Consider the following 23,167-nt stretch of genomic DNA (forward strand, 5'->3'; position numbering starts at 1 on the left):
AAAAAAAAAAACTTTTTTGACTGTGAAACATCAGTCTGCTTGTGTAATCTAATTGAAGTTGCCTGCCTGCCAGCGTGTGTGCCAGGCTCACATCATATACTGTGCCCACTTGCCCAGTGCCACCACTCATATCTGGTGTAACAGTAGTGTAAATTTAAAAAAAAAAACTTTTTTGACTGTGAAACATCAGTCTGCTTGTGTAATCTAATTGCAGTTGCCTGCCTGCCTGCCAGCGTGTGTGCCAGGCCCACTTGCCCAGTGCCACCACTCATATCTGTTGTAACAGTAGTGTAAATTAAAAAAAAAAAACTTTTTTGACTGTGAAACATCAGTCTGCTTGTGTAATCTAATTGCAGTTGCCTGCCTGCCAGCGTGTGTGCCATGCTCACATCATATACTGTGCCCACTTGCCCAGTGCCACCACTCATATCTGGTGTAACAGTAGTGTAAATTTAAAAAAAAAACTTTTTTGACTGTGAAACATCAGTCTGCTAGTGTAATCTAATTGCAGTTGCCTGCCTGCCAGCGTGTGTGCCAGGCTCACATCATATACTGTGCCCACTTGCACAGTGCCACCACTCATATCTGGTGTAACAATAGTGTAAATTTAAAAAAAAAAACTTTTTTGACTGTGAAACATCAGTCTGCTTGTGTAATCTAATTGCAGTTGCCTGCCTGCCAGCGTGTGTGCCATGCTCACATCATATACTGTGCCCACTTGCCCAGTGCCACCACTCATATCTGGTGTAACAGTAGTGTAAATTTAAAAAAAAAACTTTTTTGACTGTGAAACATCAGTCTGCTAGTGTAATCTAATTGCAGTTGCCTGCCTGCCAGCGTGTGTGCCAGGCTCACATCATATACTGTGCCCACTTGCCCAGTGCCACCACTCATATCTGTTGTAACAGTAGTGTAAATTTAAAAAAAAAAAAACTTTTTTGACTGTGAAACATCAGTCTGCTAGTGTAATCTAATTGCAGTTGCCTGCCTGCCAGTGTGTGTGCCAAGCTCACAGCGTATACTGTGCCCACTTGCCCAGTGCCACTACTCATTTCTGATGTAACAGCAGTGTAAATTTAAAAAAAAAAAACTTTTTTGACTGTGAAACATCAGTCTGCATGCGTAATCTAATTGCAGTTGCCTGCCTGCCAGAGTGTGTGCCAGGCTCACATCATATACTGTGCCCACTTGCCCAGTGCCACCACTCATATCTGGTGTAACAGTAGTGTAAATTTAAAAAAAAAAAACTTTTTTGACTGTGAAACATCAGTCTGATTGTGTAATCTATTTGCAGTTGCCTGCCTGCCAGTGTGTGTGCCAGGCCCACTTGCCCAGTGCCACCACTCATATCTGTTGTAACAGTAGTGTAAATTTAAAAAAAAAAAAAAACTTTTTTGACTGTGAAACATCAGTCTGCTAGTGTAATCTAATTGCAGTTGCCTGCCTTCCTGCCAGCGTGTGTACCAGGCTCACAGCGTATACTGTGCCCACTTGCCCAGTGCCACCACTCATATCTGGTGTAACAATAGTGTAAATTTAAAAAAAAAAACTTTTTTGACTGTGAAACATCAGTCTGCTTGTGTAATCTAATTGCAGTTGCCTGCCTGCCAGCGTGTGTGCCATGCTCACATCATATACTGTGCCCACTTGCCCAGTGCCACCACTCATATCTGGTGTAACAGTAGTGTAAATTTAAAAAAAAAACTTTTTTGACTGTGAAACATCAGTCTGCTAGTGTAATCTAATTGCAGTTGCCTGCCTGCCAGCGTGTGTGCCAGGCTCACATCATATACTGTGCCCACTTGCCCAGTGCCACCACTCATATCTGTTGTAACAGTAGTGTAAATTTAAAAAAAAAAAAAACTTTTTTTGACTGTGAAACATCAGTCTGCTAGTGTAATCTAATTGCAGTTGCCTGCCTGCCAGTGTGTGTGCCAAGCTCACAGCGTATACTGTGCCCACTTGCCCAGTGCCACTACTCATATCTGATGTAACAGCAGTGTAAATTTTAAAAAAAAAACTTTTTTGACTGTGAAACATCAGTCTGCATGCGTAATCTAATTGCAGTTGCCTGCCTGCCAGAGTGTGTGCCAGGCTCACATCATATACTGTGCCCACTTGCCCAGTGCCACCACTCATATCTGGTGTAACAGTAGTGTAAATTTAAAAAAAAAAAACTTTTTTGACTGTGAAACATCAGTCTGATTGTGTAATCTATTTGCAGTTGCCTGCCTGCCAGTGTGTGTGCCAGGCCCACTTGCCCAGTGCCACCACTCATATCTGTTGTAACAGTAGTGTAAATTTAAAAAAAAAAAAAACTTTTTTGACTGTGAAACATCAGTCTGCTAGTGTAATCTAATTGCAGTTGCCTGCCTGCCTGCCAGCGTGTGTACCAGGCTCACAGCGTATACTGTGCCCACTTGCCCAGTGCCACCACTCATATCTGGTGTAACAATAGTGTAAATTTAAAAAAAAAAACTTTTTTGACTGTGAAACATCAGTCTGCTTGTGTAATCTAATTGAAGTTGCCTGCCTGCCAGCGTGTGTGCCAGGCTCACATCATATACTGTGCCCACTTGCCCAGTGCCACCACTCATATCTGGTGTAACAGTAGTGTAAATTTAAAAAAAAAAACTTTTTTGACTGTGAAACATCAGTCTGCTAGTGTAATCTAATTGCAGTTGCCTGCCTGCCTGCCAGCGTGTGTGCCAGGCCCACTTGCCCAGTGCCACCACTCATATCTGTTGTAACAGTAGTGTAAATTTAAAAAAAAAAACTTTTTTGACTGTGAAACATCAGTCTGCTAGTGTAATCTAATTGCAGTTGCCTGCCTGCCAGCGTGTCTGCCAGGCTCACAGCGTATACTGTGCCCACTTGCCCAGTGCCACCACTCATATCTGGTGTAACAGTAGTGTAAATTTAAAAAAAAAAAAAACTTTTTTGACTGTGAAACATCTGTCTGCTTGCATTATCTAATTGCAGTTGCCTGCCTGCCAGAGTGTGTGCCAGGCTAACATCATATACTGTGCCCACTTGCCCAGTGCCACCACTCATATCTGGTGTAACAGTAGTGTAAATTTAAAAAAAAAAACTTTTTTGACTGTGAAACATCAGTCTGCTAGTGTAATCTAATTGCAGTTGCCTGCCTGCCAGCGTGTTTTCCAGGCTCACATCATATACTGTGCCCACTTGCCCAGTGCCACCACTCATATCTGGTGTAACAGTAGTGTAAATTTAAAAAAAAAACTTTTTTGACTGTGAAACATCAGTCTGCTTGTGTAATCTAATTGCAGTTGCCTGCCTGCCTGCCAGCGTGTGTGCCAGGCCCACTTGCCCAGTGCCACCACTCATATCTGTTGTAACAGTAGTGTAAATTTTAAAAAAAAAACTTTTTTGACTGTGAAACATCAGTCTGCTAGTGTAATCTAATTGCAGTTGCCTGCCTGCCAGCGTGTCTGCCAGGCTCACAGCGTATACTGTGCCCACTTGCCCAGTGCCACCACTCATATCTGGTGTAACAGTAGTGTAAATTTAAAAAAAAAACTTTTTTGACTGTGAAACATCTGTCTGCTTGCGTTATCTAATTGCAGTTGCCTGCCTGCCAGAGTGTGTGCCAGGCTCACATCATATACTGTGCCCACTTGCCCAGTGCCACCACTCATATCTGGTGTAACAGTAGTGTAAATTTAAAAAAAAAAAACTTTTTTGACTGTGAAACATCAGTCTGCTTGTGTAATCTAATTGCAGTTGCCTGCCTGCCAGCGTGTGTGCCAGGCCCACTTGCCCAGTGCCACCACTCATATCTGTTGTAACAGTAGTGTAAATTTAAAAAAAAAACTTTTTTGACTGTGAAACATCAGTCTGCTAGTGTAATCTAATTGCAGTTGCCTGCCTGCCAGCGTGTGTTCCAGGCTCATAGCGTATACTGTGCCAACTTGCCCAGTGCCACCACTCATATCTGGTGTAACAGCAGTGTAAATTTAAAAAAAAAACTTTTTTGACTGTGAAACATCAGTCTGCTTGCATAATCTAATTGCAGTTGCCTGCCTGCCAGAGTGTGTGCCAGGCTCACATCATATACTGTGCCCACTTGCCCAGTGCCACCACTCATATCTGGTGTAACAGTAGTGTAAATTTAAAAAAAAAAACTTTTTTGACTGTGAAACATCAGTCTGCTTGTGTAATCTAATTGCAGTTGCCTGCCGGCGTGTGTGCCAGGCCCACTTGCCCAGTGCCACCACTCATATCTGTTGTAACAGTAGTGTAAATTTAAAAAAAAAAACTTTTTTGACTGTGAAACATCAGTCTGCTTGTGTAGTCTAATTGCAGTTGCCTGCCTGCCAGTGTGTGTGCCAGGCCCACTTGCCCAGTGCCACCACTCATATCTGTTGTAACAGTAGTGTAAATTTAAAAAAAAAAAAAACTTTTTTGACTGTGAAACATCAGTCTGCTAGTGTAATCTAATTGCAGTTGCCTGCCTGCCAGCGTGTGTGCCAGGCTCACAGCGTATACTGTGCCCACTTGCCCAGTGCCACCACTCATATCTGTTGTAACAGTAGTGTAAATTTAAAAAAAAAAAAACTTTTTTGACTGTGAAACATCAGTCTGCTAGTGTAATCTAATTGCAGTTGCCTGCCTGCCAGCATGTGTGCCAGGCTCACATCAGATACTGTGCCCACTTGCCCAGTGCCACCACTCATATCTGGTGTAACAGTAGTGTAAATTTAAAAAAAAAAAAAACTTTTTTGACTGTGAAACATCTGTCTGCTTGCATTATCTAATTGCAGTTGCCTGCCTGCCTGCCAGAGTGTGTGCCAGGCTCACATCATATACTGTGCCCACTTGCCCAGTGCCACCACTCATATCTGGTGTAACAGTAGTGTAAATTTAAAAAAAAAAACTTTTTTGACTGTGAAACATCAGTCTGCTAGTGTAATCTAATTGCAGTTGCCTGCCTGCCAGCGTGTTTTCCAGGCTCACATCATATACTGTGCCCACTTGCCCAGTGCCACCACTCATATCTGGTGTAACAGTAGTGTAAATTTAAAAAAAAAACTTTTTTGACTGTGAAACATCAGTCTGCTTGTGTAATCTAATTGCAGTTGCCTGCCTTCCTGCCAGCGTGTGTGCCAGGCCCACTTGCCCAGTGCCACCACTCATATCTGGTGTAACAGTAGTGTAAATTAAAAAAAAAAAACTTTTTTGACTGTGAAACATCAGTCTGCTAGTGTAATCTAATTGCAGTTGCCTGCCTGCCAGCGTGTCTGCCAGGCTCACAGCGTATACTGTGCCCACTTGCCCAGTGCCACCACTCATATTTGGTGTAACAGTAGTGTAAATTAAAAAAAAAAAACTTTTTTGACTGTGAAATATCTGTCTGCTTGTGTTATCTAATTGCAGTTGCCTGCCTGCCAGAGTGTGTGCCAGGCTCACATCATATACTGTGCCCACTTGCCCAGTGCCACCACTCATATCTGGTGTAACAATAGTGTAAATTTAAAAAAAAAAAACTTTTTTGACTGTGAAACATCAGTCTGCTTGTGTAATCTAATTGCAGTTGCCTGCCTGCCAGCGTGTGTGCCAGGCTCACATCATATACTGTGCCCACTTGCCCAGTGCCACCACTCATATCTGGTGTAACAGTAGTGTAAATTTAAAAAAAAAAACTTTTTTGACTGTGAAACATCAGTCTGCTTGTGTAATCTAATTGCAGTTGCCTGCCTGCCTGCCAGCGTGTGTGCCAGGCCCACTTGCCCAGTGCCACCACTCATATCTGTTGTAACAGTAGTGTAAATTTAAAAAAAAAAACTTTTTTGACTGTGAAACATCAGTCTGCTAGTGTAATCTAATTGCAGTTGCCTGCCTGCCAGCGTGTCTGCCAGGCTCACAGCGTATACTGTGCCCACTTGCCCAGTGCCACCACTCATATCTGGTGTAACAGTAGTGTAAATTTAAAAAAAAAACTTTTTTGACTGTGAAACATCTGTCTGCTTGCGTTATCTAATTGCAGTTGCCTGCCTGCCAGAGTGTGTGCCAGGCTCACATCATATACTGTGCCCACTTGCCCAGTGCCACCACTCATATCTGGTGTAACAGTAGTGTAAATTTAAAAAAAACAAACTTTTTTGACTGTGAAACATCAGTCTGCTTGTGTAATCTAATTGCAGTTGCCTGCCTGCCAGCGTGTGTGCCAGGCCCACTTGCCCAGTGCCACCACTCATATCTGTTGTAACAGTAGTGTAAATTTAAAAAAAAAAACTTTTTTGACTGTGAAACATCAGTCTGCTAGTGTAATCTAATTGCAGTTGCCTGCCTGCCAGCGTGTGTTCCAGGCTCATAGCGTATACTGTGCCAACTTGCCCAGTGCCACCACTCATATCTGGTGTAACAGCAGTGTAAATTTAAAAAAAAAACTTTTTTGACTGTGAAACATCAGTCTGCTTGCATAATCTAATTGCAGTTGCCTGCCTGCCAGAGTGTGTGCCAGGCTCACATCATATACTGTGCCCACTTGCCCAGTGCCACCACTCATATCTGGTGTAACAGTAGTGTAAATTTAAAAAAAAAAACTTTTTTGACTGTGAAACATCAGTCTGCTTGTGTAATCTAATTGCAGTTGCCTGCCTGCCTGCCGGCGTGTGTGCCAGGCCCACTTGCCCAGTGCCACCACTCATATCTGTTGTAACAGTAGTGTAAATTTAAAAAAAAAAACTTTTTTGACTGTGAAACATCAGTCTGCTTGTGTAGTCTAATTGCAGTTGCCTGCCTGCCAGTGTGTGTGCCAGGCCCACTTGCCCAGTGCCACCACTCATATCTGTTGTAACAGTAGTGTAAATTTAAAAAAAAAAAACTTTTTTGACTGTGAAACATCAGTCTGCTAGTGTAATCTAATTGCAGTTGCCTGCCTGCCAGCGTGTCTGCCAGGCTCACAGCGTATACTGTGCCCACTTGCCCAGTGCCACCACTCATATTTGGTGTAACAGTAGTGTAAATTAAAAAAAAAAAACTTTTTTGACTGTGAAATATCTGTCTGCTTGTGTTATCTAATTGCAGTTGCCTGCCTGCCAGAGTGTGTGCCAGGCTCACATCATATACTGTGCCCACTTGCCCAGTGCCACCACTCATATCTGGTGTAACAATAGTGTAAATTTAAAAAAAAAAAACTTTTTTGACTGTGAAACATCAGTCTGCTTGTGTAATCTAATTGCAGTTGCCTGCCTGCCAGTGTGTGTGCCAGGCTCACATCATATACTGTGCCCACTTGCCCAGTGCCACCACTCATATCTGGTGTAACAGTAGTGTAAATTTAAAAAAAAAAAACTTTTTTGACTGTGAAACATCAGTCTGCTTGTGTAATCTAATTGCAGTTGCCTGCCTGCCTGCCAGCGTGTGTGCCAGGCCCACTTGCCCAGTGCCACCACTCATATCTGTTGTAACAGTAGTGTAAATTTAAAAAAAAAAAACTTTTTTGACTGTGAAACATCAGTCTGCTAGTGTAATCTAATTGCAGTTGCCTGCCTGCCAGCGTGTCTGCCAGGCTCACAGCGTATACTGTGCCCACTTGCCCAGTGCCACCACTCATATCTGGTGTAACAGTAGTGTAAATTTAAAAAAAACAAACTTTTTTGACTGTGAAACATCAGTCTGCTTGTGTAATCTAATTGCAGTTGCCTGCCTGCCAGCGTGTGTGCCAGGCCCACTTGCCCAGTGCCACCACTCATATCTGTTGTAACAGTAGTGTAAATTTAAAAAAAAAAACTTTTTTGACTGTGAAACATCAGTCTGCTAGTGTAATCTAATTGCAGTTGCCTGCCTGCCAGCGTGTGTTCCAGGCTCATAGCGTATACTGTGCCAACTTGCCCAGTGCCACCACTCATATCTGGTGTAACAGCAGTGTAAATTTAAAAAAAAAACTTTTTTGACTGTGAAACATCAGTCTGCTTGCATAATCTAATTGCAGTTGCCTGCCTGCCAGAGTGTGTGCCAGGCTCACATCATATACTGTGCCCACTTGCCCAGTGCCACCACTCATATCTGGTGTAACAGTAGTGTAAATTTAAAAAAAAAAACTTTTTTGACTGTGAAACATCAGTCTGCTTGTGTAATCTAATTGCAGTTGCCTGCCTGCCTGCCGGCGTGTGTGCCAGGCCCACTTGCCCAGTGCCACCACTCATATCTGTTGTAACAGTAGTGTAAATTTAAAAAAAAAAACTTTTTTGACTGTGAAACATCAGTCTGCTTGTGTAGTCTAATTGCAGTTGCCTGCCTGCCAGTGTGTGTGCCAGGCCCACTTGCCCAGTGCCACCACTCATATCTGTTGTAACAGTAGTGTAAATTAAAAAAAAAAAAAACTTTTTTGACTGTGAAACATCAGTCTGCTAGTGTAATCTAATTGCAGTTGCCTGCCTGCCAGCGTGTGTGCCAGGCTCACAGCGTATACTGTGCCCACTTGCCCAGTGCCACCACTCATATCTGTTGTAACAGTAGTGTAAATTTAAAAAAAAAAAAACTTTTTTGACTGTGAAACATCAGTCTGCTAGTGTAATCTAATTGCAGTTGCCTGCCTGCCAGCATGTGTGCCAGGCTCACATCAGATACTGTGCCCACTTGCCCAGTGCCACCACTCATATCTGGTGTAACAGTAGTGTAAATTAAAAAAAAAAAAAACTTTTTTGACTGTGAAACATCAGTCTGCTTGTGTAATCTAATTGCAGTTGCCTGCCTGCCAGCGTGTGTGACAGGCCCACTTGCCCAGTGCTACCACTCATATCTGGTGTAACAGTAGTGTAAATTTTAAAAAAATAACTTTTTTGACTGTGAAACATCAGTCTACTAGTGTAATCTAATTGCAGTTGCCTGCCTGCCAGCATGTGTGCCAGGCTCACATCATATACTGTGCCCACTTGCCCAGTGCCACCACTCATATCTGTTGTACCAGTAGTGTAAATTTAAAAAAACAAAACTTTTTTGACTGTGAAACATCGGTCTGCTTGTGTAGTCTAATTGCAGTTGCCTGCCTGCCAGCGTGTGTGCCAGGCCCACTTGCCCAGTGCTACCACTCATATCTGTTGTAACAGTAGTGTAAATTTAAAAAAAATAACTTTTTTGACTGTGAAACATCAGTCTGCTTGTGTAATCTAATTGCAGTTGCCTTCCTGCCAGCGTGTGTGCCAGGCCCACTTGTCCAGTGCCACAACTCACATCTGGTTTAACAGTAGTGTAAATTAAAAATAAAACTTTTTTGAATGTGAAACATCAGTCTGCTTGTGTAATCTAATTGCAGTTGCCTGCCTGCCAGCGTGTGTGCCAGGCTCACATCATATACTGTGCCCACTTGCCCAGTGCCACCACTCATATCTGGTGTAACAGTAGTGTAAATTTTTTTAAAAAACTTTTGGACTGTGAAACATCAGTATGCTAATGTAATCTAATTGCAGTTGCCTGCCTGCCAGCGTGTGTGCCAGGCTCACAGCATATACTGTGCACACTTGCCCAGTGCCACCACTCATATCTGTTGTAACAGTAGTGTAAATTTAAAAAAAAAAAAACCTTTTTGACTGTGAAACATCAGTCTGCTTGTGTAATCTAATTGCAGTTGCCTGCCTGCCAGCGTGTGTGCCAGGCCCACTTGCCCAGTGCCACCACTCATATCTGGTGTAACAGTAGTGTAAATTTAAAAAAATAAAACTTTTTTGATTGTGAAACATCAGTCTGCTTTTTTGTGTCAGGTTCACAGCGTATACTGTGCCCACTTGCCCAGTGCCACCACTCATATCTTGTTTAATAGTAGTGTAAGTGTACATTTAAAAAAAAAAACTTTTTGGACTGTGAAACATCAGTCTGCTTTTTTGTGTCAGGCTCACAGCTTATACTGGGCGCACTTGCCCAGTGCCACCACTCATATCTTGTTTAATAGTAGTGTAAGTGTACATTTAAAAAAATAAAAAACTTTTTGGACTGTGAAACATCAGTCTGCTTTTTTGTGTCAGGCTCACAGCTTATACTGGGCCCACTTGCCCAGTGGCACCACTCATATCTTGTTTAATAGTCGTGTAAGTGTACATTTAAAAACAAAAAAAACTTTTTGGACTGTGAAACATCAGTCTGCTTTTTTGTGTCAGACTCACAGCTTATACTGGGCCCACTTGCCCAGTGCCACTACTCATATCTTGTTTAATAGTAGTGTAAGTGTACATTTAAAAAAATAAAAACTTTTTGGACTGTGAAACATCAGTCTGCTTTTTTGTGTCAGGCTCACAGCGTATACTCTGCCCACTTGCCCAGTGCCACCACTCATATCTTGTTTAATAGTAGTGTAAGTGTACATTTAAAAACAAAAAAAACTTTTTGGACTGTGAAACATCAGTCTGCTTTTTTGTGTCAGGCTCACAGCGTATACTGTGCCCACTTGCCCAGTGCCACCACTCATATCTTGTTTAATAGTAGTGTAAGTGTACATTTAAAAAAATATAAACTTTTTGGACTGTGAAACATCAGTCTGCTTTTTTGTGTCAGGCTCACAGCATATACTGTGCCCACTTGCCCAGTGCCACTACACATATCTTGTTTAATAGTAGTGTAAGTGTACATTTAAAAAAATAAAAACTTTTTGGACTGTGAAACATCAGTCTGCTTTTTTGTGTCAGGCTCACAGCGTATACTGTGCCCACTTGCCCAGTGCCACCACTCATATCTTGTTTAATAGTAGTGTAAGTGTACATTTAAAAAAATAAAAACTTTTTGGACTGTGAAACATCAGTCTGCTTTTTTGTGTCAGGCTCACAGCGTATACTGTGCCCACTTGCCCAGTGCCACCACTCATATCTTGTTTAATAGTAGTGTAAGTGTACATTTAAAAAAAAAAACTTTTTGGACTGTGAAACATCAGTCTGCTTTTTTGTGTCAGGCTCACAGCTTATACTGGGCGCACTTGCCCAGTGCCACCACTCATATCTTGTTTAATAGTAGTGTAAGTGTACATTTAAAAAAATAAAAAACTTTTTGGACTGTGAAACATCAGTCTGCTTTTTTGTGTCAGGCTCACAGCTTATACTGGGCCCACTTGCCCAGTGGCACCACTCATATCTTGTTTAATAGTCGTGTAAGTGTACATTTAAAAACAAAAAAAACTTTTTGGACTGTGAAACATCAGTCTGCTTTTTTGTGTCAGACTCACAGCTTATACTGGGCCCACTTGCCCAGTGCCACTACTCATATCTTGTTTAATAGTAGTGTAAGTGTACATTTAAAAAAATAAAAACTTTTTGGACTGTGAAACATCAGTCTGCTTTTTTGTGTCAGGCTCACAGCGTATACTCTGCCCACTTGCCCAGTGCCACCACTCATATCTTGTTTAATAGTAGTGTAAGTGTACATTTAAAAACAAAAAAAACTTTTTGGACTGTGAAACATCAGTCTGCTTTTTTGTGTCAGGCTCACAGCGTATACTGTGCCCACTTGCCCAGTGCCACCACTCATATCTTGTTTAATAGTAGTGTAAGTGTACATTTAAAAAAATAAAAACTTTTTGGACTGTGAAACATCAGTCTGCTTTTTTGTGTCAGGCTCACAGCATATACTGTGCCCACTTGCCCAGTGCCACTACACATATCTTGTTTAATAGTAGTGTAAGTGTACATTTAAAAAAATAAAAACTTTTTGGACTGTGAAACATCAGTCTGCTTTTTTGTGTCAGGCTCACAGCGTATACTGTGCCCACTTGCCCAGTGCCACCACTCATATCTTGTTTAATAGTAGTGTAAGTGTACATTTAAAAAAATAAAAACTTTTTGGACTGTGAAACATCAGTCTGCTTTTTTGTGTCAGGCTCACAGCATATACTGTGCCCACTTGCCCAGTGCCACTACACATATCTTGTTTAATAGTAGTGTAAGTGTACATTTAAAAACAAAAAAACTTTTGGACTGTGAAACATCAGTCTGCTTTTTTGTGTCAGGCTCACAGCTTATACTGGGCCCACTTTCCCAGTGCCACCACTCATATCTTGTTTAATAGTAGTGTAAGTGTACATTTAAAAAAAAAAAAAAACTTTTTGGACTGTGAAAATTCAGTCTGCTTTTTTGTGTCAGGCTCACAGCGTATACTGTGCCCACTTGCCCAGTGCCACCACTCATATCTTGTTTAATAGTAGTGTAAGTGTACATTTAAAAACAAAAAAAACTTTATGGACTGTGAAACATCAGTCTGCTTTTTTGTGTCAGGCTCACAGCGAATACTGTGCCCACTTGTCCAGTGCCACCACTCATATCTTGTTTAATAGTAGTGTAAGTGTACATTTAAAAACAAAAAAAACTTTTTGGACTGTGAAACATCAGTCTGCTTTTTTGTGTCAGGCTCACAGCGTATACTGTGCCCACTTGCCCAGTGCCACCACTCATATCTTGTTTAATAGTAGTGTAAGTGTACATTTAAAAAAAAATGACAGGCAGAGGCAGGCCACCCCGCAGGTGCCGTCGTGGTCATGGTGCTGTGATTCCCTTTGGCCATAGAATAATGCCCAGTGTTCAGAGGCCACGTACCATGAACTAAAAGTTCTGAGGAGGACATAGTTGACTTTTTAACACAGGACACCCAATCTTCTATAGCTTCCGCTCCGATCCTTGACGCACCGTCCTCCTCCAGCTTATCTTCGGGCACCTCTCAAGTTACCACTCCCCCGCCTGCTGCCACCACCAACACTAGCACCACAGCCGCTTCACTTGATCTGTCAGAGGAGTTATTTACACAGCAGTTGGAAGAAATGAGTGATGCGCAACCATCATTGACAGAGGATGTAGATAACAGTGATATGTCTCAGTCAGGCAGCATTACAGACATGGACGTACGGTGTGATGATGATGATGTTGTACCCACTGCTGCTTCCTTTGTTGATTTGTCAGATACAAGTAAGGCGGTTGATGATGACGATGCGTCCGTGGATGTCACGTGGGTGCCCGCTAGAAGAGAAGAAGAACAGGGGTAAAGTTCAGATGGGGAGACAGAGAGGAGGAGGAGACAAGTTGGAAGAAGGGGGAGGTCGTCGCAAGGAGCTAGTAGCACAGTCAGACAGCATGCATCGGCACCCGGGGTCAGCCAGACAGCACGCCAATCAACGCATGCTGTTGCCACCACCAGAATGCCGTCATCGCAGAGCTCAGCTGTGTGGCATTTTTTTTGTGTGTCTGCCTCTGACAACAGCGATGCCATTTGCAACCTGTGCCAAAAGAAACTGAGTCGTGGGAAGTCCAACACCCACCTAGGTACAACTGCTTTGCGAAGGCACATGATTGCACATCACATACGCCTATGGGATCAACACATGAGTACAAGCAGCACACAAACTCAAAGCCGCCATCTTCCTCCTAGTCCAGCATCTTCAGCCACTGCTGTCCTCCTTGCCCCCTCTCAACCATCCGCCACTCCGTCTCTCTTCCGGAGCAGTTCCTGCTCATCTGCCCACAGTCAGGTGTCTGTCAAGGATATGTTTGAGCGTAAGAAGCCAATGTCACAAAGTCACCCCCTTGCCCGGCGTCTGACAGCTGGCTTGTCTAAACTCTTAGGCCGCCAGCTTTTACCATACAAGCTGGTGGAGTCTGAGGCATTAAAAAAATTTGTAGCTATTGGGACACCGCAGTGGAAGGTACCCGGCCGAAATTTCTTTGCACAAAAGGCAATCCCCAACCTGTACTCGATTGTGCGAAAGGAAGTAATGGCATGTCTGGCACACAGTGTTGGGGCCATATGACCACTGATAGCTGGTCTGCAAAGCATGGTCAGGGCAGGTATATCACCTACAATGCGCATTGGGTAAACCTGCTGACAGCTGCCAAGCATGGAATGCGTGGCTCTGCAGAGGAGTTGGTGACACCGCCACGACTTGCAGGCAGGCCTGCTGCCACCTCCTCTACTCCTCCTACTCTATCCTCTTCCATAACCTCCTCGGCTGAGTCCTCTTCTGCTGCTGCGTCTTGCTCCACATCAACGGCACCTCCCCAGCTCCCCAGGTACTATTCCACATCCCGGATACGGCAGTGTCACGCCGTCTTGGTATTGACTTGCCTGAAAGCAGAGAGTCACACTTGACCAGCACTCCTGTCCGCCCTGAACGCACAGGTGGATCAGTGGCTGACTCCGCACCAACTGGAGATTGGCAAAGTGGTTTCTGACAACGGAAGTAATTTGGTGGCGGCATTGAAATTGGGCAAGTTGACACATGTGCCGTGCATGGCACATGTGTGTAATCTGATCGTACAACGCTTTGTGCATAAGTACCCATGCTTACAGGACGTCCTGAAGCAGGCCAGGAAGGTGTGTGGCCATTTGAGGCATTCCTACACGGCCATGGCGCACTTTTCAGATATCCAGCGACGAAACAACCTGCCAGTGAGGCGCTTGATTTGCGACAGCCCGACACGTTGGAATTCAACACTCCTAATGTTCGACCGCCTGCTCCAACAAGAAAAAGCAGTTAACGAGTATTTGTATGACCGGGGTGCTAGGACAGCCTCTGCGGAGCTGGGAATTTTTTTGCCACGTTATTGGGCGCTCATGCGCAATGCTTGTAGGCTCATGCGTCCTTTTGAGGAGGTGACAAACCTAGTCAGTTGCACTGAAGGCACCATCAGCGACATCATACCATTTGTTTTCTTCCTGGAGCGTGCCCTATGAAGAGTGCTGGATCAGGCCGTGGATGAGCGTGAAGAGGAAGAGGAAGAGTTGTGGTCACCATCACCACCAGAAACAGCCTTATCAGCATCGCTTGCTGGACCAGCGGCAATGCTGGAAGAGGATTGTGAGGAAGAGGAGTCAGAGGAGGAATGTGGCTTTGAGGAGGAGGAGGAGGAAGACCAACCACAACAGGCATCCCAGGGTGCTTGTTGTCACCTATCTGGTACCCGTGGTGTTGTACGTGGCTGGGGGGAAGATACCTTCAATGACATCACTGAGGACGAGGATCGGGACTTGAGTAGCTCGGCATCCAACCTTGTGCAAATGGGGTCTTTCATGCTGTTGTGCCTGTTGAGGGATCCTCGTAAAAAAAAGCTGAAGGAGAACGACCTGTACTGGGTGTCCATGCTACTACACCCCCGGTATAAGCATAAAGTGCCTGAAATGTTACAGAATTACCGCAAGTCGGAAAGGATGCAGCAGTTCCAAAATAAATGAAAAAGTATGCTTTACACAGCGTATAAGGGTGATGTCACAGCACAACGGGAATCTAACAGGGGAAGAGGTGAAAGTAATCCTCCGACTCCCACGACCACGCCGGCAAGGACAGGACGCTTTACAGACGTGTTGTTGATGGAGGACATGCAGAGCTTTTTAAGTCCTATGCATCGCCACAGCCCTTCGGGGTCCACCCTCAGAAAACGACTCGACCGACAGGTAGCAGACTACCTCGCCTTAACTGCAGATCTCGACACTCTGAGGAGCGATGAACCCTTTGACTACTGGGTGTGCAGGCTTGACCTGTGGCCTGAGCTATCCCAATTTGCAATAGAACTTCTGGCCTGCCCCGCTTCAAGTGTCCTGTCAGAAAGGACCTTCAGTGCAGCAGGAGGTATTGTCACTGAGAAGAGAAGTAGCCTAGGTCAAAAAAGTCTAGATTACCTCACCTTTATTAAGATGAATGAGGGATGGATCCCGAAGGGACTGACATTGGGCGACACATTCGAGTAAAAAAGGCCTGATGAGATGAGCTGCCTTGGGCTAAAAATGGTCCACACGCTGCTGTATTTTATATTCGAATGCCGGATGACTTGAGTGACTTATCCGCCACCAACTAGGGTTCAAGCCGCAATATTTTAGGGCACTTTCTGCCTGGGAAACAAACATCAATTTTTCTGGCCGCTGCTACAGCAGCGGCTGCAACAATACCTAATTTTTCAGGCATGTGTACATGCCAAATTTTTCTGGCCTCTGGTGCTGCACTGTGGCTTGAAAACCCACACCACTCATATCTGGTGGCACAGTAGATTGCATGCGCAGTGCCCCAAATTTGAAGTAGGAGGACCGACCAAGCATCTTTTTCCATCTCCCGGTTCCTAAAATCCATGCCATATACACGTCCCCTGATAGGGGACGTAACAGGGGTTAAACTGATCAGAATAGTACTACTTAACACACCACTCCTATCTGGTGGCACAGTAGATTGCATGCGCAGTGACCCAAATTTGAAGTAGGAGGACCGACCAAGCATCTTTTTCCATCTCCCGGTTCCTAAAATCCATGCCATATAGACGTCCCCTGATAGGGGACATAACAGGGATTAAACTGATCAGAATAGTACTACTTAACACACCACTCATATCTGGTGGCACAGTAGATTGCAAGCGCAGTGCCCCAAATTTGAAGTTGGAGGACCGACCAAGCATCTTTTTCCATCTCCCGGTTCCTAAAATCCATGCCATATACACGTCCCCTGGCGCCGCAACTGCCTCTGGGAACCTTACCATGGGTCCCAGACCGCACGTCTTGTAATTCTCTGTCTGGGAAATTATCCATCTATCAAATCTATCTATTTATCTATCAAATCTATCTATCTATCGTATCTATCAAATGTATATTGCATCTATTGATCTATCTATCTAATCTATGTATCTATCTATCTATCTATCTATCTATCTATCAAATCTATCTATCTCGTGGCCGGACTGTTTTGTGACAGCCACTTGTGTTTCGGCCAAATGTCCGTCGGACAAATGTCCGTCGGCTAAATGTCCGTCGGCTAAAAGTCCGGCCATGATTGCACGTGCAGTGCCCCAAATTTGAAGTAGGAGGACCAACCAAGCATCTTTTTCCATCTCCCGGTTCCTAAAATCCATGCCATATACACGTCCCCTGATAGGGGACGTAACAGGTATTAAACTGATCAGAATAGTACTACTTAACACACCACTCATATCTGGTGGCACAGTAGATTGCACGCGCAGTGCCCCAAATTTGAAGTAGGAGGCCCGACCAAGCATCTTTTTCCATCTCCCGGTTCCTAAAATCCATGCCATATACACGTCCCCTGGCGCCACAACTGCCTCTGGGAACCTTACCATGGGTCGCAGACCGCACGTCTTGTAATTCTCTGTGTGGGAAATTATCTATCTATCTATCAAATCTATCTATTTATCTATCAAATCTATCTATCTATCTATCTATCTATCTATCTATCTATCTATCTATCGTATCTATCAAATGTATATTGCATCTATTGATCTATCTATCTAATCTATGTATCTATCTTTCTATCAAATCTATCTATCTCGTGGCTGGACTGTTTTGTGACAACCACTTGTGTTTCAGCCAAATGTCCGTCGGCTAAAAGTCCGGCCATGATTGCACGCGTAGTGCCCCAAATTTGAAGTAGGAGGATCGACCAAGCATCTTTTTCCATCTCCCGGTTCCTAAAATCCATGTCATATACACGTCCCCTGGTGCCGCAACTGCCTCTGGGAACCTTACCATGGGTCCCAGTCTGCACGTCTTGTAATTCTCTGTCTTGGAAATTATATATCTATCAAATCTATCTATTTATCTATCAAATCTATGTATCTATCTATCTATCTATCTATCTGTCTATCTATCTATCTATCTATCTATCTATCTATCTATCTATCTATCTATCTATCTATCTATCTATCATATCTATCAAATGTATATTGCATCTATTGATCTATCTATCTAATCTATGTATCTATCTATCAAATCTATCTATCTTGTGGTTGTGCAAATGGACTGTTTGCGGTTGTTTGCGGTGCGTTAAACGGGGAGTTTGGTCTGTCACTGTGAAGTGGGCGTAACCCTTACACTATCTGATCGATACAACATCATACCTGATGTTTTAAAGCACGTTATGCCAAACAATTTAGGAATGTTAGGTGATTTATGCCCTTTATGGATTAAAACCAGACTCTGCTTCAACTATGTAATTTTCCGTGGGAGTTTTGCCATGGATCCCCCTCCGGCATGCCACAGTCCAGGTGTTAGTCCCCTTGAAACAACTTTTCCATCACTATTGTGGCCAGAAAGAGTCCCTGTGGGTTTTAAAATTTGCCTGCCTATTGAAGTCAATGGCGGTTCGCCCAGTTCAACCGTTCGCGAACAGTTGCGGATGTTCGCGTTCGCCATTAGCGAAAATTTTCAGTTTGCGACATCACTATTCCTCAGGCTTAAAAATGAAAGGCAAACACAGACTTATAGTTGAACATAAAACCCACCCAATAATTAAATTCAAAGGTGAGACAGGGAATGCTCGCCATAGTTAAAGACGTGTTTGTTTCATAGTTACTAAAATCATAAGGAACAAAGTAGTATCAAGAAACAAAGTGGTTTGCAGTGCACCTGTCAATTGGTACATTCTACCAACTCTAGCATTGGTGCACGCCATAAAAAGTTAAAAAGTGATGTACTTAATTCTACAGTCAAATGAAATTAGTCAATACTATTACATAAAAAAGTGTGACATACAATATTGGCATGGCATAAAAAGGAGTATCTCCTATCTATTAAAATATCATAATGTCATGTGACGGTGATTATAAAAACTAATTCTAAATAAGATTAGTGAGTGCATTACATGATATAATATAAAATAAAATTTCTGAGTATAATATGTGTACTATTGCATAAGACTACAATGGTGTCATATGATAGTGTCATATGATGGTGATGTGTGAATCACATCAAAATTCATAATGATCCATGGTGATCTGGTGTGTTCCAGTCTGCGACACGTGCACTACATGTAATGCCCTCCTAAATGTGAGTTGCCACTAGACATGTGCGTTTCGTTTTGGCCAAATTTTTACCAATTCGGAGATTCAAATGCATTCGAATTTCCGAATCAGTACCATAATTAAAATCCCGAAACATTCCAAAAGTGAAGAAATCAGTTTCTGAATTTTCGGATCCATTCTTTAATCATATTCGGAATTTTTCATTGTTCTACTCTAAACAGCAGTTCCCTGACATCGCCGACACTAACTAAATCACTAAATAATCCTATTAACCCCTAAAATGCTGTTCCCCAACATCGCCTACATTAACTAAACCTATTAACCCCTAAATCGCCGTTCCCAAACATTGCCAAAACTAACTAAACCTATTAACCCCTAAACCGCAGTTCCCCGACATTGCCGACACAAACTAAACCTATTAACCCCTAAACTGCCTTTTCCAAACATCGACAACATTAACTAACACTATTAACCCCTAAACCGCAGTTCCCAAACATCTCTGACACTAACTAAACCTATTAACCCCTAAGCCGCAGTTCCCCAACATTGCCGACACTAACTAAACCTATTAACCCCTAAACCACAGTTCCCAAACATTGCGGACACTAATTAAACCTATTAACCCCTAAACCACCGTACACCCACATCGCCAACAGTAACTAAACCTATTAACCCCTAAACCACCAGCCCCCACATCGAGACAACCTAAATTAAAATATATTAACCCCTAAACCTAACACCCTTTAACTTTAACATAATTAAGAAAGACCAAAATTAAAGTTACAATTATTAACTAACTACCTATTTAAAAATAAATACAAACTTACCTGTGAAATAAAAAATAAAATATAAAAAGCTAGCTACAATATAACTATTTACTAACTACCTAGTTATTATTCAAATCAGCCAATAGGAATGAGAGCTGCTTAAATCCTATTGGCTGTTTAAATCAGCCAATAGGATTTAAGCAGCTCTAATTCCTATTGGCTGATTTTTTTATTTCACATATATGTTCACATTTATTTTATAGTTATATTGTAACTTTTAATTTAAAGTTAGGGGGGGTGTTAGGTTCATGGGATAATAGTTTAATTTAGTGTTTTGCTATGTGGGGAGCCGGCAGTTTAGGGGTTAATAAATTTAGTTTATTAGTTGCAATGGGGGAGGCCGGTGGTTTAGGGGTTAGTAGGTTTATTATAGTAGTAGCGATTTGGGTGGGCGGCAGATTAGGGGTTAATAGGTTTATTATAGTAGTAGATAAGATTAAACTATAAATTAACCTAACATAACTATTCTAATAAAATTTAAAAAATACAAATTAAAAAACCTAAATTACAAATGTAAATAAACCTAATACTATGAAAAAAAAATAAAAAAAATCTAACATTACAAAAAATAATAAACACTAAAAATACAAAAAATAAAAAACTCTAAGATTACAAAATAATAAATGAAATTATCAAAAATAAAACCAATTACACCTAATCTAATAGCCCTATAAAAATAAAATGCTGTTCCCCAACATCGCCGACACTAACTAAACCTATTAACCCCTAAACCGCAGTTCCCCACATTGCCGACACAAACTAAACCTATTAACCCCTAAACTGCCTTTCCCAAACATCAACGACATTAACTAACCCTATTAACCCCCAAACTGCAGTTCCCAAACATCTCTGACACTAGCAACCTATTAACCCCTAAACCGCAGTTCCCCAACATTGCCGACACTAACTAAACCTATTAACCCCTAAACCACAGTTCCCAAACATCGCGGACACTAATTAAACCTATTAACCCCTAAACCGCTGTACACCCACATCGCCAACAGTAACTAAACCTATTAACCCCAAAACCACCGGCCCCCACATCGAGACAACCTAAATTAAACTATATTAACCCCTAAACCTAACACCCTTTAACTTTAACATAATTAAAAAAGACCTAAATTAAAGTTACAATTATTAACTAACTACCTATTTAAAAATAAATACAAACTTACCTGTGAAATAAAAAATAAAATATAAAAAGCTAGCTACAATATAACTATTTACTAACTACCTAGTTAAAATAAATACAAACTTACGTGTGAAATAAAAATAAAACCTAAGCTTACACTAAAACCTAACATTACAAAAATATAAAACATAACATTACAAAAATAAAAAAACTAACATTACAAAAAAAATAATAAACACTACAATTACAAAAAATAAAAAAGACTACCATTACTAAAAATAGCAAACAAATCTATTCAAAATAATAAAAATTATTCCTATTCTAATACCCCGTTTTAGAAAAAAAAATAAAAAAATAAAAAAACCCTAATCTATAATAAACTACCAAGGGCCCTTAAAAGGGCCTTTTGTAGTGCATTGCCCTAAAGTTAACAGCTCTTTTGCAAACAAATAAAAACAAACACCCCCTAACATTACAAACCCCCACCCCTCCAAACCCACAAAATAAAAAAACCTAACTAAAAAAAAACCCTAATCTACCCATTTCCCTGAAAAGGGCATTTGTATGAACATTGCCCTTAAAAGGGCATTCAGCTCTTTTACTGACCTTAAAAGGGCATTCAGCTCTTTTACTGACCTTAAAAGGGCATTCAGCTCTTTTACTGACCTTAAAAGGGCATTCAGCTCTTTTTCGGCCCATTAAAATAAAAAAGCCCTAATCTAAACCCCCCCCCAAAAAAAACCTAACACTAACTCCAAAATCGGTACTCACAGTTGCTGAAGTCTGGCGAAAGATCTTCATCCTAGTGGCGAATCATCTTCATTCAGGCGGCTCCATCTTCATTCATCGCGGGACCGGAATCTTCTTCATTCCTGTGGAGGCGGAGCGGTCGATGCGCTTAGGTCCAGGCGAAGGTCCATTGGTCAGACATGGAGGTCCTCTTCATGTGATCGTCCGCCGCACACTGAGGATTTAATGCAAGGCACCCCTTTTATATTGGGGTACTGTTGCATTCCTATTGGCTGAAAAATTAAAATCAGCCAATAGTAATTAGAGCTGCTTAAAGTTAAGGCAAACTTTGGTGAATGAAAGCCCGTTTTTTAAAAATACTATTAAAAACAGGGGCACTTTCATTCATCAAAGATTACAAAGCAGTCGTTTTGATTAAAAACTTACCTTTTTTCTTTTCACAGCCAGAGCAGCTTCCCCCTCCTGGAAATCCTCTCTTCACATGTCAGCAATGACTAATCCTGCTTCCTCCAATCACAGCATGGCCTCAGGCAATGACTACCCTGGGAAGAAAGCCGTGATTGGAGGAAGCCGGATTAGTCATTGCTGACGTGTGAAGAGAGGATTTCCAGGAGGGGGAAGCTGCTCTGGCTGTGAAAAGAAAAAAAGGTAAGTTTTTAATCAAAACGGCTGCTTTGTAAACTTTGATGAATGAAAGTGCCACTGTTTTTAATAGTATTTTTAAAAAATGGGCTTTCATTCACCAAAGTTTACCTTCACTTTAAATTCTATTGGCTGATTTGAACAGTCAATAGGATTTAAGCAACTCTCATTCCTATTGGCTGATTCAAATCAGCCAATAGGAATGAGAGCTGCTTAAATCCTATTGGCTGTTTAAATCAGCCAATAGGATTTAAGCAGCTCTAATTCCTATTGGCTGATTTTTTTTATTTCACATATATGTTCACATTTATTTTAAATATAGATATATTGTAACTTTTAATTTAAAGTTAGGGAGGGTGTTAGGTTCATGGGATAATAGTTTAATTTAGTGTTTTGCAATGTGGGGGGCAGGTGGTTTAGGGGTTAATAGGTTTTGTTTATTAGTTGCAATGTGTAGCTTAGGATTTTTTTAGACTTAGGTTTTTTTATTTTGAGGGGTTGGTTGGGTGGGGGGGTTTGCTTTTAGTGGGGACTTTGCAATTTTTTAATGTAAAAGAGCTGTTTATCTTAGGGCATCGCCCTACAAAAGGCCCTTTTAAGGGCTATTGGTAGTTTATTGTTAGGGGGTGTTTTTATTTTGTGGGGCTTTTTTATTTTTATAGAGCTATTAGATTAGGTGTAATTGTTTTAATTTTTGTTAATTTCGTTTATTATTTTTTGTATTCTTAGAGTTTTTTATTTTTCGTATTTTTAGTGTTTATTATTTCTTGTCATGTTAGATTTTTTATTTTTTTGTAGTATTAGGTTTATTTAAATTTGTAATTTTTTTTTTAATTTGGTAGTATTTTTTTTATTTTATTAGAATAGTTATGTTATGTTTTATTTTTCGTATTTTTAGTGTTTATTATTTCTTGTAATGTTAGATTTTTTATTTTTTCATAGTATTAGGTTTATTTAAATTTGTAATCTAGTTTTTTTTAATTGGTAGTATTTTTTTATTATTAAAATAGTTATGTTAGGTTAATTTATAGTTTAATCTTATTTTTTTATTTCACAGGATATTTTTTATTTATTTTAAGATAGTTATA

Source organism: Bombina bombina, chromosome 5 (genome assembly GCF_027579735.1).
Source record: "Bombina bombina isolate aBomBom1 chromosome 5, aBomBom1.pri, whole genome shotgun sequence".
Lineage (NCBI taxonomy): Eukaryota > Metazoa > Chordata > Amphibia > Anura > Bombinatoridae > Bombina > Bombina bombina.